The following is a 12,444-nucleotide window of genomic DNA, read 5'->3' on the forward strand; positions in this document are numbered from 1 at the left end:
CAAAGAATTATGGCACATTCTAAAGTTCATATGCTGTATGTATACATCCACATTTAAGCCCAGTGGCTTAATTACGACGGCCCTACGTAATGTATCAGTGACCTTCAATATAGTAACATTGTCGACTGCCACTGTAAAGTGGATACATATACTGACATGCTCTGATTGGTTTTGCTGTAATTACATAATAATTGTCCAAGTGGATATTCGTGATATATAAAATGTCAACAATTGATCATCATGGGTTAAGTCACCCTTTCCATAAGCTGTTGTGTTTTTCTCCTCTTGATTGTCCAAGTGGACTGAATAAACAAAGGTACATAGATCCTGTCTGGTTAATTATTGATAAAAAACCATCAGATAGGGTTAGAAATGCTTGATTCTGTGCCAAGTGGCTAATTTACAAATTGTCCAAATATTCAAAATCAGAATAATCATATAGAAAATATATTCCAGGGTGAGTGGCTCAGAACCTTACTACACTCATCACAGATTTCTCATCCTTTCTTCCCCAGTGGGAATTTCAACCTCTATTCACTTCAGGTGACAAATCTTCTCAGTCCTGTACAACAGCGAAAGAAAACAAAAAATACAGCCAGTCAGCATCATCACATATTAAGTCAACAATGATACTACTCAAGCTATGTTCAGACAAACTTGGTACACAAATTGTGCTCCGGTGATATCAGTGATTAAAAACAGTTAAAATGATGTTATATATGCAGGACATTTGGAACAAACATTGTTAGTCTTCATGGTTGTTTAGTCAAATCAATGCTCAGAAATTTTTGAGAACCAAGAATAGTCGAGCTCCCCAGAATTATACCATACTGATTAAGATTCCTTCACTCTCCTAGGTGCCAGACCATTTCTTTCTCCGAATTCAGGCCCCCCGGAATCAAACAGTCTAAATCAATAATGTACCTGTTCTCCAGTTGTCTTAATTTTCGAATCTTGTCCCCCCCTCTTTTCATTTGTGGTAATTTGTCTATCACAAAGAATTTTAGGAGGTTACGGTTTCCTCCATGTAATTCCTCGAAGTGTCGAGCAACGGGGGAATTCTGTTCTTTATTTTGAATTGCCCTCATGTGTTGCAGGATCCGAGTCTTCGCAGGAAACATGGTGCTACCTACATACTTTTTGTTGCAGGGGCATGTGAGAACGTAAACACAGTATTCTGACAGGCATGTAAGGTGCTTTTCAATGGCTCTTTCTTTTCCCTCTACAGGAAAATATACCTTTTTGACGTTCGAACTATACTTGCATGCTTTGCATTTCATGCAGGTATAGAAACCTTGGATCTTGGAGGTATTCGGTTTGACCATACTTATCTCATTACGGCTTACCTTACTCCTGAGAGTGTCTGATCTCCGATAGGTGCTACTGGGCCTTTCTTTGAGGATATCATTGAGGGTAGGTTCAGTCATAAGGACTTTCCAATGTTTGTTAAGACTTTTATGTACCCTCCATGATTTAGAATGAAATGTGGAAATGAATCTGATCGTTTCCCTTTCCCCATTAGTCTTTTTCTGTTCTGGGGTCAAAAGGGACAGATGAGTGATCTTGCTAGCTTTTTCAAAGGCACAATCTATGATTTCTTGCTTATAGCCTCTTTCTATGAATCGTTTTTTCATACATTCGCCTTCTTTGATAAAATCACAATCCCTGCTACAATTCCTCCGAGCCCGGAGAAATTCTCCATACGGGATGCTTTCAATCAAGGCCTTGGGATGACTACTTTCTGCGTGCAGTAAGGTGTTACCTGCGGTCTTTTTACGAAATAGCTTCATCGCAAGTTTGCCTGCAGATACCTCCACTGATAGGTCTAAAAACACTGCCCCAGATTTGCTTATGTTCCCCTCTAGGATCAGGTTGAGGTCATTTTTGTTCAAATCCTTGATAAATGACTCTGCGATGTTTTTCGGACCATCCCAGATGATAAATAGGTCATCTATGTACCGCAGCCATATTTTCACATGGCTGCGGTACAGATGGTTGGTCCTGGCCACCTGCTGCTCCCAGCTCGCCATGAAAAGGTTGGCGAAACTGGGAGCAAAACAAGTTCCCATCGCTGTCCCCTGGCATTGGCGATAGTACGTGTCATTGAACACAAAATAGTTGTGTTCAAGACAAAACTGCATCATAGTGATGATCATGTTTGTGTGTTCCAAAAATGAGATGGATCTTCTTTTAAGGAACATGCGGCATGCCTCAATACCATTGTTGTGTCTTATAGACGTGTATAAGCTACACACGTCTAATGTTATAAACAAGTAATTGTCATTCCATGCAAAATCCTTCAATTTGGTAATGAAGTCCCTACTGTCTTTGAGGTAAGATGGGGTCTCTTCCACAAAGGGGCGTAGAAAGTGGTCGATATATCTGGATGTATTCTCCAGCAAGGACCCAATTGAAGAAACAATTGGTCTTCCTGGAGGATGTTTAGAGTCTTTGTGCAGTTTGGGTAACAGGTATAAGACTGCTATCATAGGGTTACGGTTTAGAAGGAACGAGTACTCATTCCATTCAATGAGCCCTTGATCCTTCCAACCTTTTAACATATCAAAATATGTGGCATTCGTTTCCTCAATCTTTTCTATAGATGAGATCTCGTAACAGTCAGCACATCTCAGTTGTCGTATACCTTCAGCAATATAATCCTTCGTATCCATGACCACCACATTCCCCCCTTTATCAGACTGTCTGATTACAATAGATGAATCATCACGCAAAGCTTTTATGGCAATCCGTTCACATTTGGTCAGATTGTCTCCCGACCAATGTTCATGTTTTGCCAAATTTTTAAAGTCAGCAATCATCAAAGATTCATATATATATATATATATATATATATATATATATATATATATATATATATATATATATATATATATATATATATATATATATAATATATAATGATTGTTATTGCCAGAAAGCCTAGCTGTAATAAAATCGTTCAACTGTTTTTAATATTCTCCTAGTGTTATAAATTTCAGCCACCTTGATGCAACATGAACATATCTTCCTGCCAGAGGACAATATAGTCAGCCCTCCAAGCAGAAAGACTGTGAGGTGTATTTATTGGTCACACATGTACAGTTTTATCAAGGGCTTGCAATAACCAACTTGATGCAAGGGCAGAGCATGTGTCAAAAATGGGGTGTCATGGTGAGGAAAAGGATGAGGGATTAAACCCAGATCTCTTCGCCAGGGGTAAGTGTTTGGAAAATTTCAGCACTCCATCCATCATCTTGTTCTGCTTTCTATGTTCATCCTAAGTGACCAAGAGTATGCCCAGATGTAGGTCCCTTGCTTGCTGTGCAACTGTATTGAAGCACGGCCTAGACACTGATATCCAGGTCAAGAAGCCTTTGTACCTTGGAAAGGAAAGGAGATATCATTGTAAATTTATGTCAAGATGCATAGGAACCGAAAACAGTTGTTGGGCGAATCCCAAATATGGGAGGTGAAATTCAAATACCGAGAATATGAACAAGCTGAACAGGCAGAGCAGGGAGCCAAGTCATCAGATTCCAGAGTCAAACGTGTGCTGCTACTAATACATTTTTCTAATTTAGAGGGATTTTGTTTCCAAATAGTTCTGAACATCCAACCAACTACCTTCATCAGAACCCTGAATGGCCTATATTTGCCATCAGCCTAGCTTTATTTAACATTGACCACTAGTTGTCCATCTTCTGCATTTGTATAAGTGCTTATATGAAAATCTCTCATTAACACCACTAAATGTGTAAGGTAAAGGTTGAAAAGAATACGTGTAAGGAACACCTCTGAAGTAATCCCACTTCAAATGTTTTGGTTTCATGCTAACACGTCCTTTGTGAGCATAGGTGAACATGATTGGTGGCTTAAAGCTAAACCACTTACTTTGATCACTGATTACCCGAAAACCATGATTTTATGGTCCACAGTAACAAAAGCAGCTGACACTTGTATAATAGGAGTATGACCCTTGAACCATTTTCTTCTAGCATTATCCTTAAACTGTCTGTTAATAAGGCTACCACTGGTTCTAGACTGTATCTGAGGTGGAAGCCAACCTGAGCTCATTTACAATGTTATAGCATTCTGTACGCTTGCAGTTAAGTTATGCCAACTTTCTCTAACAGTACTCCTAAAAAGGGTAAAAGAGAAAATGCCTTACAAACAGTGTTCATCTGACCTTAGTCATTCTGTCTTTAATAATCAGATGCCAAGAACTCTCTTTGAAACTTTAGGGATAACTTTGGTGTTAGAGAATTGTTAAGAATGTTAAAACGTACTGTATTAACCTGCCTGATTTCCTTTATCAAATAAGTGGGCAGACTTCAAATAAGCACCAGCTGGATGAGGGAGATACGGCAGGTGTCGTCCTGCTGGACTTCAGCGCTGCATTTGATATGGTGTCGCATGTTGTTCTGCTGAAATCCTTGAAGTCCTTGGGCCTTGAGGGCTGTGCCTTGCAATGGCTCAGCTCGTTTCTAACTGACCCTACCTTTCAGGTCTTTTCTACAGTGGTCACCTCCAATTCCTTTGTGTCACCCTATGGCATTCCTCAGGGCTCAGTGCTGAGCCCTTGCTGTTTAATGTTTATGTCTGTCAGCTGGCAGATGTTGCAGAGGAGGCTGGGTGGTCGCTTTTATCCTACGCCGATGACACTCAGATACTTTTTTCCCTCTCTTCATATAAGGGATCGGAACCCTCTGCCCTCTAGTCAGGTCTGAGTGAAATGATGACTTAGATGCAAAATAACTTACTCAAAGTCAATGGAGACTAGACTGAAGTTATGATCCTAGGAAAAAAACACGACCTTCGGGGACCACATCACTGTCCCTCTGAAATGGGTACTTTGCCCCTGCTAATACATCAAGTTCGTAATTTGGGCTTCATCATTAGTTATTTATTTATAAGGTTTCATAAAGCACAAACGTGACCCACGAGGGTATAAGAGCGCTTTACAGTAGATAGTTACAAAGACATAAGAAATGAGGTAGTATACACACATTTGATATTCATTACTTACAAAAGAGGTAAATAGTATAAATTAACATAAGTGACCAGTGGACAACACATGATGATCCCAGAGGGCAACAGAACACTACAGTTATTGAGCATTAGGTCAGTATTGTGGAAATAAACAAACATGTAATGTTCTCTTTCAATTCACAAGAGGTAGCCAGTGATATGAGGATCGCATCAGTGACTCGATGTCACCATAGAATCAAGTCTTAGGATGTTAATTTGTTCATTAGTATTGTTACTTCTTTTTTGAAGGCTGTAAAGGAAGAGATTCCCTGTACCACTGGAGGTAAGGAGTTCCAAATCTTTGGAGCGATCCCTGAAAAAGCTCTGCAACCAGTTCTCTTTTATTGAAAGGATTGTGTTTTCAGAAGTAAAGAACTCGCGCTTCGTAGTTGTCTGCATCCTCCGGATCGTTTTAGCTTAAGAGCTAGGTAACTGGGTGTGTTGTTATGTAGTACTTTATGGGTCATGCAGGCAACCTTTAGGGTATCCAGTTCAGCGCTTTCAAGGTCAGAGAAATGTGGCTATTTGTTTTAGATCCTGGTACCAATCTTGCTGCAGCGTTAAGTGAAGCCCTCAGCGGAGCCAGATTGTATTTGGGGAGACCGCAATGAGTGGTGCTTCCATAGTCTAATCTTGGTAGCACTAAGGCTTGCACTACCATTTTTAGGTCGGTCTGAGGGCGGAAGAGTTTAAATTTCCTTAGTAAACTCATCAGGTGATTGGCTCCCTTGGTGGCATTGGAGATGTGAGACTGCATATTGAGGTGTTTTGTCTGTGGTGACTCCCAGGGATTTCGCAGAGTCAATGAAGAGGGGAGCACAGTCAATGGAGGTTAGGTGTTTCAACCATTGCTCTATCTTTGGTGTTTGATTGGATGGAGAGATGAGAATGAATTCTGTTATATTTGTATTAAGCATGAGGTGGTTGTTAGTGAGCCAACTTTGCGTGTTCTGTAGAATAGCATTGAGGGAAATGAAGTCTTCTGAAGTGGAGATTTTCAAATACAGTTGGGTGTCGACAGCATACAGGTGATATAGGATATTCGCTGATTTCAATGCGTTTACCAGGGGTTCCATTAGTAGGTTGAAAAGAATAGGTGATAGAGCTGAGCCCTGGGGTACACCTATGTTGACCACGGAGGACTGAGTGAGTGAATTCTTCATCTTGATACTTTGTGTTCTGTAATTAAGGAGGGAGGAGAACCATTGTAACACTGTGCCCGAGAGGCCCATCCTTCCTTCCAATAGGGATAGTAGGTTATCATATTTAACCACGTCGAAGGCGGAGGATAGGTCAAGAATTATCATTAGGCATGATTTGTTGCGGTCAAGCATTTTTAGTATATCATCCAATATGTGGGTGAGTGCAGATTCTGTGCTATGACCTTGACGGAAACCAGATTGGTGATTGTCTAGGAGGTTGTAATTCTCAAGTGGAGAAGTGTGGCTCACTGGTTAGAGCAGGCAGACCCTGAAGCAGAGGTCAGACCCGGGACCAGGGTTCGATTCCCGACGCGGCAGGGTGTTGAGCTCAAATGTCCACGGACTTGATAATTCTCGCTTCGGTGCCTGACCTAATCATGGGTTCACACTCTGCAACTCTGGGCATTAAGTTTGCTTAATCTCCACAACGGCCCCCTGTGGCGGGATGCCTGGCTTTCACCTTGGGGATGCCCTGTAGGGGCTATCTCACAGGGAAAAACCAGGACGGGTTCCCAAGGCAAGCGCGGAGATACCCCTTCGGGGGTCGATTCTGGCGCTATATAAGAAATGCAATAATAATAATAATAATATGATTGCATAAATGTATTTGTACACATTTCTCCAGCAGTTTCGCCAAAGTGTAAATGTTGGATATAGGGTGGTAATTGTTGAGATCTGATGGGATGGCGTTGGAATTCTTTAGTATAGGTGTAACCTTCCCTATTTTAAGACAGTCTGGTATGGAGCCTTGTCTCAGAGAGGCGTTTACAATTTTTTTCCCATAATGATAGGATAGATGTTTTTATCATTTTGAATAGGGCAGGAGGAAGGGGGTCAGAGAAGTGATTGGAGGGATTGGTTGCTAGAAGAGTGTTATCGATTTTTCGTTTAGAGATTGGTGCAAAGGTGTTCCAGGAGGCCTTCTTTTTTGTGATTTCCCAAGGAGAACTGAAAAGAACATTGAGTTGTGAGTAACCATTACCATCCTGGGCCACAGGTTGTGGGAGGGCCTTCTTAGTTTGGATGTCGAGCTCGATGGCCCTTGTTGTTTCACGGAAGAAGTTGGCAAGCTCATCGCAGAAAGGTGTAGCCAGGTCATTTAGATCTGTAGAGTTAGCAGTGTTGCGAGCTTGTTCCTTGACGATTTTGAAAAGTTTTTTGAGACGGTTGATTGCTTGGTTCAGCTGGGTTCTGAAAAAGTCTGCCTTGGCCTTCAGAGTCTTCATGTTGTATGAGTTCCTTAACATTCTAAAGTGATGTAGGTGAATGTGGGTGGGTGTTGATTTCCATAATTGTTCAGCAGCTCTTAGCTTGCATCGCTCCAAGTTCAGGGAGTCATTGAACCAAGGTTTGGACATTTTGGAGGAAGCATTTTTTTCTTGGAGGGGTGCTGTAGAGTCCAAGATTTCAGGCATCGTGGCATTGTTAAAGGCTGTGAGGTCATGGATATCCTTCATGTCAGTTGTGGGGGTCAGGGTGGAGTTGCATCGGTTTACCAAGGTGATGGGATTGATATTCTGTAAGTTGACTCTTTTTTGGAATTACCTGGATATTGATGGAGAAGAAGATGCTGTGACGTCAGTCCAGGTGCAGGGAGTGATGGATTCTAATGAGATGGTGCTAATTTTTGCTATGATGAGGTCCAGTGTCTCTCCCTTGTTGTGAGTTGGACTGTCACAGAATTGGGATAAATCCTGGTCTGCCAAAATGCTTTAAGACATCCTACACCATGATTGTTTGCATTGTTCCAGTGGAGATTAAAGTCATCCAGGAAAATTTGTGGTACTTATGAGTTGACGTTGGATACAATTACTTCCATTAACTCATCAATGAAAGTCAGATTATCCCTCGGGGGTGGTAGAATAAGTGAAGCTTGCTGGTGAGGCTCTTATCATCAGAGATATTGAAACAGGGATATTCGCAGGAAGACAGAGCGATGGATTCTGCTTGCTTGACTGAGATTGTGTTATGTAAATGCAGGCTAACCCACCTCCAGGCTTCATGTTTCTTTCTAGGTGGATTAGGTCGTGACTAGGAGAAACCAATCGATCAAGGATGGGAGAGGAGAGGAGGAGCTATTTAACCATGTTTCATTGAAGACAATAATGTCTAAATCATTCTCTAGGATGAGGTCGAATATGTCAGGTGCATGTTTGCTGGCTGATCTCCAATTATGAGTGCACACTTCATCTTGTTCATAGAATGGGTTAGGGAAGTGTGTTCTATGTTGATATTTGTGAGATTATCGCTATTTACGGATCTATTGTTGTGGGTAGGTTCTCTGAAGGGGTTGGTTTGAATGCATTGGATAGTGCCACATTGTGACATACTGTTATCTGTTGCTAAGGCATAAGATATAAGGAGGTCATCTATGTCACTGCCAGATAGTTCATCGTTTGCCCTTCTCGGCCAAGAGGGGGAAGGTAAGTTAGTCTGAATATTATTGTTAGGGTGTAAGATATTGAAGATGTATCTGCTAATTTGCAGACTGATTTGGTTATTCTGACTAGTTTTCTCATGGTGTGAATTCTTGGGGAAGTATCTACTAGTTTGGAGACTGATTTGGTTCACGGTGGCGTTGGTGGCTCTGTGCACATTTAGAAGTTCATTGGTGATGGTTGATAGGTTATGCATCTCAGCCTTGAGATGGGCTAGGCCTGTGGCTAACTCATTGAATCGTGCAAAATAAACAGAGTTAGGAAGGTTAGTAATATGTGTAGGTGTATGTTCTTTTATGGAGGGCAATCTGCAGGTAGGGTCTGTATGCGTGAACACGTTCTCCGGTTGCATGGGGATATCCTTATTAGGGATCGGAGTGGTAAGTTGAAGGAGGTTTGTTGTGGGGTCCAAGTCGGTGTGTGGACTGGTTGTTCAGATGGGTGGAATGAGTATTGAGAGTGTTATTGTCCGATCAGATCTTGTGGTGGACAGTAGGTCAGGGGATCTTTGCAATCCAACTTAGATGAGAGTGGGGATAGAAGCAAGATGTGGGTGGAGTCCAGATTAGTTGCTTCATTCATGAGCGACGGGGATAACAGTGATGAATCTGCAATGTTTCGATCAATAGCTAAGAATAACCCTGTCCCTTCTGGGCCGGGGGATCCAGGTGTGAAGTGACCGATGTGACTGGGGGTAGGAAGCAATGGGTGTGTCTGCGTTGATGTGATTGGTAGCTGCGTGCAACCCAGTCCCTCCTGGGCCAGGGTACCCGAGTGTGTTGTGACTGCAGTGGCTGGGAGGTAGAGCTCATTGGGGTGTGTGAGGAGATGTTGGTTCGAAGAAATTTGTCAGGGCATTTTGTCAAGGAGTTGGGGTGACATCTAAATACTGAAGATGATAAGATACGGGGAGTGTGCTATTCTTATTGTTTACTGCTTTCTTGAGAGTAGGGAGAATCCTTTCTATGGTATCTAGATTAGCATCGGAGGCTTGTATAAGGATATTACCGTTGTTGTAGATGGTGATGGTGGCACTCGCAGGGCAAAAGACTGAATCTGTTTCCGACAATTTGAGGGCATGCAGTTTTTTTTTTACATTGGAGATTCGGAGCAAAGAGTAAAAGATATTTCTCCACTTGGCACGTCTCTTTGTGTGGAAGATAAAGTCATTGGATAATATGCCTTTGCTAATGCAGATGTATGGGTCAAAAATAAGAGCCTCAGGGTGGGTTATCATTAGCCTGTGCTTGAACTTCTTTGCTGCATTTTTGGAGAGATTGGGCTGTTAGAGAATGGTGAAGGCATGATGGCATGAAGGTTCAATGTTGTTATCCATTTTATCATTTCCTTTCTCCTTCTTAGTTTCTATATTTCCTACCTTGTCGTTTTTTATTTTTTTATTTTATTTTCTTTGATTTCTACATTCACCCGTAAGTTGTAGGTAAAGACAAGTTTGGATTAGTTTATTGTTGTCTAACAGTTATTTATTTGATAACCCCTCTTGGCAGAATACACCAGTGTGACCAGTGTGATTGTTGAAAGAGGAGATAGGGGTGTCAACCCCTTTGAGTGTGCATTATTAGCATTCAGTATTCAGTATTCAATATCAATTCAAGTTGGACGCTCTGTATCCTTCATCGACCTGTTCCTGCGATGTGGTTCTTTTTTGCTTTCCATTAAGTGTTTTCTTCCTAGACCTGTCTCTGATAAGTAGTCCACTTTCGCTATCTGTTAAGTGTGCCTCCATGGTGTAGTCCTGATTCTCTGTTTATAGCAGCTTTGATGGGAATTCCTTTCTTGGTTATCAGTGTGGTTCTTACCTTTTATTGACTTCAAATTAATAATCTACGAGAGGCATCCTAACAGTTTTCAACCAAGCATGATCCGTGGCCTAGCTTGTACAACGAACAGTCAGCAATTTGTAAAATGGCTGCCAACCTCCTGAGTGAGGAGCACTTCCAGCACACCAAGACACAACAACATGTGTTAAGCATCTGTACCGGCATTGTAGCAATGTAGCATAGACTCCGAAGATTATCTTAGCACACTGCTTATGTCTGTCATGTGCATTCAAGCGTATCTGTATAGATGTAACATCCACATTGAAACTCCGTAGTTTAACTGATCTGGCTGTTTACAGTACCACTGGCATCATCATCATCCTCGGTGAGGCACCGCGGTCGGAGCAGCTCGGATGCAGGGCCCGGCTGCAGCCATGAGCGAAGCGAGAGCTAGAATACAATCGGAGCCCAGACGCTCCTGTAAGGAGCACTCCCAGGGCCAACAGAGGGCTACTGCACCAACTTCCCGCAGTAGCAACTTGTGTCAGGAGAAGCTCGGTCACCTTCTGAGTGCAGACGCAACACTCCACCCTGGTTCCATGGGCGAAGGGCAGCACGGACCACGATGTCGAGAATTGCTGGGGAGCGGCGCGGTGCAGCGGCACTCACCACCAGGGTCGTCCAGCGATGGATTCCGTGTGGTTGCCGCTCAGGATCAAGACACTACAGGCAAAAGGCGAAGAGCACGTTGAGAGGCCCACCGAAGTCCCGCAACTCATCTCAGTCAGCACGGTACCTCATCACAGCATCGCAGCCATCGTTGGAGGGGGGTTGCCGGACAGAGTCCATGAATCCCGTGCAACTGCAAAATCCCCAGGTGTGGACAGGTCAAGAGGCTCAACGGGGGCCCGCAACCCGTCTCTGCAGGCACAAAACTGTAACACGGCACTGCAACCATCACAGGCAGATTGTCTACAGGACGTTGAGTCAAGGCCTTGCAGCACTCGATCAGATGGGGAGCAGGAAATCCTTAGTGCCAGTAAGTCACAATTGGTCTGTGCCATCCAGGAGTGCGTGGCATATGAAGCAGAGAAGAGAGGAGGGCAGATGGCGGGATTAACCAGGGATATACACTGAAACGGTGATCCCCACCCAGGAGCTCCTTAAGGGGGCTCCTAATCGGTGGTCATCTTGCGCCTTGCAATGACGACCATCTCTCAATTAAACAACAAGCCACCAGGGTGACCTATACATGTTTTTGTGTTCTAAAGTGGCTGAGGAAAATCTTATGGATGATACCTCTCTCAGCTCAGAAAGCAGTGTTTCATGCCCTGGTCACATTGAGGCGGGACTATGATAACGTTCTGTACCTGGGATCCAGCAAAGCCACCATCCAAAGGTGGTGCAGAATGCTGCGGCTAGACTACTGTGTAACATACCTAAGACTACCTCAGTCGCTGGTTACTTTTGCGACCTGCATTGGCTAAAGATATGTTTAAAATCAAAATAGGAGTGGCCCTGAAACATTTGAAATCACTGGCACAACTCTACTTTCCCTCAAGACCTTTGCACCCTGCCAGCTAATTAGGTTTACTATCCCTAAATTCAAACTCTCTCGTATGCGTGGTCAGTCTTTTTCTCAACTAGACCCCACCCTATGGAATTGTATGCCTCTTTCTCTATGCGAGGAAACCATGTATGGTAGATTATGCAGAAATCTGAAGTCTTGTTTAATCTCTGATTCCCTGTTCGTTTTTTTTCTTCCTACCGGTTGGCATTGGGAAACCTCTTGAGGTAGCTGTGCACCTTACAAATTCAGTTTATTAATAATAATATTAATAATAATAGTGAACCAGGAAGGATTGCATTGGTCCATCAAAGCTTTACATGCTTTAATTGTGATAATAGTGAACTCATAGAGAATTCAGTCCAACGAATTGAGGAGGTTTGTCCCTCATGATTCTCCTATCCTCCTGTCTTTATATTACCTGGAAG

Source organism: Lissotriton vulgaris, chromosome 6 (genome assembly GCF_964263255.1).
Source record: "Lissotriton vulgaris chromosome 6, aLisVul1.2, whole genome shotgun sequence".
NCBI classification, from domain to species: Eukaryota; Metazoa; Chordata; class Amphibia; order Caudata; family Salamandridae; genus Lissotriton; species Lissotriton vulgaris.